The sequence below is a fragment of the Sciurus carolinensis genome, chromosome 3, assembly GCF_902686445.1.
Source record: "Sciurus carolinensis chromosome 3, mSciCar1.2, whole genome shotgun sequence".
Classification (NCBI taxonomy): Eukaryota; Metazoa; Chordata; class Mammalia; order Rodentia; family Sciuridae; genus Sciurus; species Sciurus carolinensis.
Genome location: NC_062215.1, coordinates 178,214,633 through 178,221,642, shown reverse-complemented (window position 1 = coordinate 178,221,642; position 7,010 = coordinate 178,214,633).

Sequence of the window (7,010 nt, the reverse complement as noted above, 5' to 3'; positions counted from 1 at the left end):
AATTTAAAACACACTGTTTCTCCCCAGAACTCCATGCCAACTTCATGCCAGCCCTGGGCATGCAGAGAGAATGCAAACCAAAGCCAATCAAAACCACAACTCTGGCAAACTCCGTTCTACCTATCTTCACGTAAAGCATCCAAAGTCAGATAATACATTTCTTGATATTTACTCTTTTTAATCCTGCAAGTCACTGTTTCCTTCTCATCCTGAGGTTTCTGACTCACAGAAAGCATCACCTGGGAATGGCAGGAAAGGGGCAGAGCAGGGACCTGGGAGCCAGGCTGCCCAAGTGTGGATCTCAGCTTCACACTTGCCAGCTGTGTGAGCTTGGGAAAGTTCTTAGCCTCTTTGTGCCTTCCTTTCTGATCTGTAAAATGAGGGCAGTAAATGTGCCTACTTCATACTACACTGTCAGGATCAAATGAGTTAAAAATTTCTAAAGTGCCAGGACTCTGTTGGGCACAGAGTAAGTGCCAAGGAAGTATCTGGAAGTATTTTTAGTCTGGTGCCTAGGAATAAAGTTCGGGTGGGGAGCTGCCCCAGGCGAAGAGTCAGGCCTATCCCAGAACCCCCCTGACCCAGGGTGCAGACGCAGGCAGAACACACCTCCCCTGGGAGTTCAGAGGCCTTTGCACCTGCGCGGTTGTGCAGGCCAGCCCTCTGCACAGCCCAGGGGGAGAACAGCATGAGCCACACAGAACCAGTCTACCCAGGCCGCGCCGTCCACGGAGGCAGCAGCCTCGTACACCCAACAGCTGTGGGCATGCGTCCTCGAATTCACAACCCCGGGTGAGCAGCAAAGTGTCCCCTGGCCGGGCACAGGCTGTGCCGCTGGGAGTTCCAGCCAAGGAGTCTCTCAGCCGACTGGCAAAGCAGAGCCGGGTGGCGGGAGGCGGGTCTGTTGCTCGGTGCTGGGGGCCCACTTATGCCCCTGGCTGGGCAGCCCAGGAGTCCCGGGGACACTGTCTTATGGAAGAAGAACCCCTGAAAACAATGGCCTGGATCGGAGGAAAGTTCAGCGAGAAGTGGCTGCCAATAGGAGGAGATGGAAGGCAAGGCGGGAGGAGAGCGTCCGCTGTGGCTGCGGCTGACACAGGGGCCACGCTCCAGAGCCACAGCCCGCCTGTGCAGGAGTGGAAGTCTACAACCCGAGCGTGTCCTCACACGCTGGGCTCCGCCGCATCTGGCTAACTGGCAGGTTCCCCAGCCCCGAGGCGCCCCGGCAGCCGGCTGGAGAGCCTTGTTATCCGAGGCTCCTCCTGGTGGCTCTTTAGGTGGTCCCGGGACTGCACCGAGAGACAGGCAAGCCCGTGTTTCCTTCAGGGTCCCTGGGCTGGTGTCCAGGGCAGCTCCTCCCAGAGCTGCGAGTGAAATTCCATGGAAGCCCAAGATGACAACCCTGTTTCAGCCAGAGCTGTTCAGATCTGACTGCAAAACACCCAAGTAAGACAGAACACTGCAGACTTGGACCCTGAGGAAACGATAGCAAACTGCCTTCTTTGGAGGGAAATGTGGGCTCAATCCAGAGCAGAGCCCTTTCTTTGAGGGAGAGAGATCTGCTGACCACACCAAGGGACTGCAGTGACCTTTTGGGCAGAATTTTGAATGTCACATACATGTCACGAACATGGGTATGGGTCTTGAGCCAGAGACAGGCACTCGTCTGGACAGCTTGATACCCGTGCACAGCACAGTGGCCATCAGTCACAGAGCTGTGTAGTCTGCACACACCCAATGCTTGGAAGGTGATGGCCAGCTCCGGGTCCTGGACGCGCACAAACCGCCAGGGCCTGGGAGGACCCTGTCCAGGTCACATGCAGGAGCCTCTCAGCACGCAGGCACCACCTTTCCTGATTTCCTAACTCATCACACGTGGAAAACGTGATCATTAGGAATAAAGATGGTGTTCAAAATGCCTCGGAGAGCCACAGGCCGACTTTCCGGAGGTTTTTCATGCACAGTCATATTCTGAGGAACTCGCTTGCCACGTGAAGAACCGACCCAACGCCCCCCACACACCAACCTCTACATACATGAGCACAGGGCTGTTGCTGTAGTTCAGGGTTACAGCTGCCGTGCTGATGTCCCTGTGGATTCTACTACAAACTCTGAGCTCAAAGGTTCCAACCAGGCTCAGTCAAAAATGAAAGGGAGTCAATTCTCTAGGTCTTTCCTCTCCCAGGAAGGCGGGCCTGAGCTCCACAGTTGCCAGGCAACCACCCAGCCCTGCTTTCACCCCGAGCTGGGCTCAGATGTCAGGGCAACTGTCCAGGAAGGACCTGGACAACAGCCCACTTGAGGCTGTGGATGTTCACAGTGCACCCACGGCTGCTGATCACACCTAAGTGGGGTGATCTACACTTTGGGTGTGAGCTGATTTTGCACTTGGAGTGCAGAAAAAGTGTGGGTGTGTGAGAAACAGAGCAAGAACTTGTCATCCTGAAGTGTGAGTTCAGCTGAGCCAAACGTGTGATATTATGGGGGAAGACCAGTGAGCCGAAACCAGTAGACACAGACCTTTCTAGAAAACTTCCTCGTCTTCAACACAGAACTCATATTTGTTGAAGAAGATAAAGAGTAGCGCCAGGTTCACAAAAAGCCACGTAGATACTAACAGCAGGCCTCCATTTCCCCCAAAGGAAGCGCTCTGCTGTGGATTCAGACGTCCAGCCAAGGGCTGTGTGAGGGTCTGCATCCACTCAGTGAGGCCCCGTGCCCACGTCTCACGAGCAAGCACACTGTGGTGAGACAGACCCAGATTCTCTAAGTGGTAAGGGCCAAGGTTATGGGAAATCAAAGGATGGGGTTTTCAGCCTGGATGGGGGAGATCCCCAGAGGAACCTGGCTTTCAGAGCTGAATCCTGAAGAGGTCAAGGTCAAGGTGCTTACGACAGGCAGCAGCAGTTGGCGAGGGCTGATTCTCCACAAAAGGGGCTTAGGAAAGGTTAACTAGGTAGTTTGCCAAGCCCCTCACCCAGTGCTAGGCCAATTGTCCTGATGAGAAATGTTCTGTGGCCCGAGGACAAACTGCCACAGCCACATGTCCCATGGACACCATGGCTGGGTCAGGAGTTTGCCCCCAAGACCACTGTGGCCCTGCAAGCTGGATGCTTCTGCCAACTCACCTCCTCCTGCAGGCTGCTGCCTCCCGGGGGAGGCTGGTCCCACTCACGCTTAGCTGGGGGAAGTTCTGGGTTTATGCTTCAGGGGCTCCAGACATAGCTCTCCGCCTCTCGCTGCCGTCCCTGAGGCCCTTACCCTCAGGTCTGAAATCCCAGCTCCCTGCAGTCCTTTTTAGAGTCAAATCCTAGAACCATTTGCCCCTCCACCCTCCCCTAGATCCACATCTTACTCGGCTCTCCTCGCCATGGACAGCCGCTAACCCTCTTCTCCCCAGTGTCAGGCAAAGTCCCTTGCTGAGTGTCCGTGTTCTCAGAGGCCACCAGCTACCTGCCCAGCTAGCCACCCTCTCCTGCCCAATGCAGTGATGAATCTCCTCCCATCTCCTGCCCTTCTCTTTCTCTTCCTGGACCTCTTCAGACCAACTCAGGCCTCCCTCTGAGACCCTCAAAGCCTCCCTCCCTCGGAGCAGACTCTGGGAACCCGAGTTTGAACTGAAGGCTGTCCACCACCGGCCCAGCTTCCCATCTGCTTCAGTCTGTTTAGGTGGCTATGACAAAATGCTCGAGACAGGGAAATTTATTAAGAACAGAAACTTCTCATGTCCTGGGGGCTGGGATGTTCAAGTTGAGGCAGCAGCAGGTTCGGGGTCTGGTGAGGGCCCCTCTCTGCTCTCAGGACAGTGCCTTGCTGCTGTCTACCCCAGAAGGGTGAATGCCAGGTGAAGCCAACGCTGTGTGAAGCTTCCTGTGAGGCCCTTAGTCCTACTCATGGGCCGGGGCCCCGCATGGCCTACCACCTCTTAATACCACTGCACTAGCCACGAAGCTCCAACAGCTCCCTCATCCCCCACTTCTCTTTTCAAGCACCTGGAACTCCAACGGCTGCCCTGGGGGTTGGTTCTGGGCCCCTGTCTTAGCACAGTACACGTGCGCGCAGAGCACTTCACACCACAGCCCTGCTGAAGCGCCACGTCACAGCTCCCTGCACGGCCCGGCATCCGGCTTTCCTTTCTGACCTCCCTTGCGACTCTTCAGAGTTATGTTTTAAAGTGTGTGATTTCTGAGTACTGGGGGATTTTCCAGATACCCGTCAGTAGAGGGATCGGAGGGATACGCATGGGGATTGGGTCCAGGACCCCCGAGGATTCCAAGACTCGGTATTTGCGTATAACCTAGGCACATCTCTAGATTTCCCTTGGGTCACCTTGAACCACCTCTAGATTACCCAGGGTACCATGTGCATCATGTAAATAAGTAGTTTTTATACTGTACTGTTACAGAGAACAATGACAAGAAGTAACCGTGTACTTCCTCAGAACAGAAACGACTTTTTCTCCACATACCTGTTTTTTTGTTTTTGTTTCTGTTTTTTTTGGTGCTGGGGACTGAACCCTGAGCTTGCCAGTCAAGTGCTCAGCACTGATCACAACCCAGCCCTTCCAAGTACTTCCATTGTGTGGTTAGCTGAACCTGTGGACTTGGGAGCTGCAGGTCAGAGGCCTCCAGGGCTACCCAGCTCCCCTGGCCCTGGGGTGGCTGTAAACCACCTGTTTCCCCAAAGCACACACCTTTCGCTGATCTGACACCTACCGTGGATCTGATTTATAATGCTGTTTCCCCGCAGGCATGTGAGTCCTACAGGGACAGGGGCTATGTCCCCAGCCTAGAAGAGTCTGGAAAATAGGAAATGTTCAGTGAACACTGTCAGTCACACAGCAATCACCTCTCCCTCCCTTTGAGATCATCCAGCCCAGCATGACACTCTGAAGCCCACCCACAGGCGCTCTCCCCCAGCTCGGCCCACCTGCTGACCGCAGTCAATCTGAACTGCCCTGTTCACACCCGGGCCTGACCTTCTCAACTGCATAAACTCCTGGAGCCCAGGAACTGGCTCTCGCTTCCCTGGACGCCCCTGGGACTCCCCGCGTGCCCAGGAGGGGCATGGGTTAACACAGGCCGATGAGCAGTGCCCGGGCCTGCGACTGCCCGTGTCTCCTTGCGGTGTGATGTGGGCAGGTGTTCCCTGCCCCTCAAAGTGAAGACTACGTCCACGTCTGCCATTTGTATACGACCGTGAGCCGTACAGGTATTCTGAAGGAAAGTAAACAAACTGGAATGGAAATTAAGCAAAATGGCTTAAGATGCTTAAAAAGCCATCCACAGCCAGTGACCTGGTTCCCCCGTTAGGAAGAAAGTGAGAGCAGAGAAGCGAGGCTTCAGGAACACCACCGGCGAGGAGCAGAAGGTAGGAATCGCAGCACCTGGAAACAACGAGGACAGCAAATCTGGGTGGCTGTGTCCCTGGGACCAGACCCCTCTTTTCCTAAGAACCAGGGAGACGGTGACATCTTTATTCTCCTTCACCTCTAACTGAACGCTGCCGTTTCCTTCGAGAGCGGGGAACGACATTACGGCCGATGTTCTGGGACACCGGCAGCTCCGAGGACGTTTCTACTCGGGCAGAGGCTCTCCGGGGAGGCGGGACCCCGGCTAGCCTGCTGCCGATGCCCGAGGAAGCACACATTGTTTCTGCGGCACGATTTTAAAACAATCTCTGGAAACTGCAAATAGGACAGCTTTCCTTTGTTCTCCCAGGTTTTATTTTATGCACTTACATAATTCTGAGGCGTTATAGCCTTCATCAAATTGCCAAAGGGGTCCGAGGCTCAGAGTTAGGCAGTTTCATTTCAATCTATTTCACATAAAACCAAATAAAAGCACCATAAATCACGGACTAAACTGAAAATGTTCCCTTGTGCCAGAAAACGAACCACGAAGGGCTGCAATTGCTGGTGCGTGCACTTCACGGCGCTCCGTCCTGCACTGGCCCTCTGACCCCCTAAAACCCAAGCTGGTTCAGTTCACCAGCAGGCACATCCGCACTTACTTTTCCCACTGGTGGTAAACAGCACGAAGCCCGTCCTATCTGCGCCCGCGGCCCCAGCCGTCTCATGCTCGAAACTCATTTCTATCGCAGCGAGGACCAATTTTCTCCTGCAGCACGTGCTCCCGGAATTCAGAGACGAGCTGTCATCAAAGGGCTCATGTGTGAGGCTGCCAGGTGAAGGAGGGGGTCACAGACTGGGGAACAGGAGGGGTGCTGGAACAGTGTGGCCGATAAAGAAAAGCGGGGAGGGCAAAGGGAGAAAGGACAGGTCTTAGGAGTGGCTGCGGGGCCTGGTGGCCCCTGGAGAGGGGTCTCAGGAACGGACTGCCTGGTCGCCACTGCAGGTGCCAAAGCTCAGCAGGTGCGGGAAGACTGCAAAACAGATGACTTGCACACGCTCCATCTGATTTCACAGGATGCCCGTCAGGATCAAGGGGAGGCTCTCAGGGACACAATCTTTCCTCCAGAAACCAGAGCACAAATTTTTTCAACCAAGTCTTTTCTCCTGAATATTTGGTTCTAAATAAACCCTACAAATTCCATCACCTTATTCATGATTATTGGTGTCAAGATGGGCACCAGTAGACTGCAGAGTGTGACCGAGTGTCTGGAACCACGGGGAGACGGGGCGGTGAACTGAACTTCGACCCAGACACGGAAGCCCGAACCGCGAGTCCTGCGCTGTACCTGTCTCTACTCAGGACCCAGGTCTGTTCAGGTGCGGTCGAGTGACGCTGAGTCATCCTGGATCAGGGTGTCCTTAGGAAAGCTGGGCCGACACCGACGGGCTGGTGGCGGCCGGGTTCTGGACTTCTGGCCACCAGAGCTGTGAGAATGCTTTTCTGGTGGTCCTAAGCTCCCTCTCTCACCAGCTTCGTGCAAGTTATGAGACCACAACGAACGTGTTCTGAATGGCAAATGGGTTTGGGGACCTGCAGGGGCTGAGCATCTGGTGAGAGCTTCCTGTTTCTAACCAAGACCCTGAAATGACCACTTAC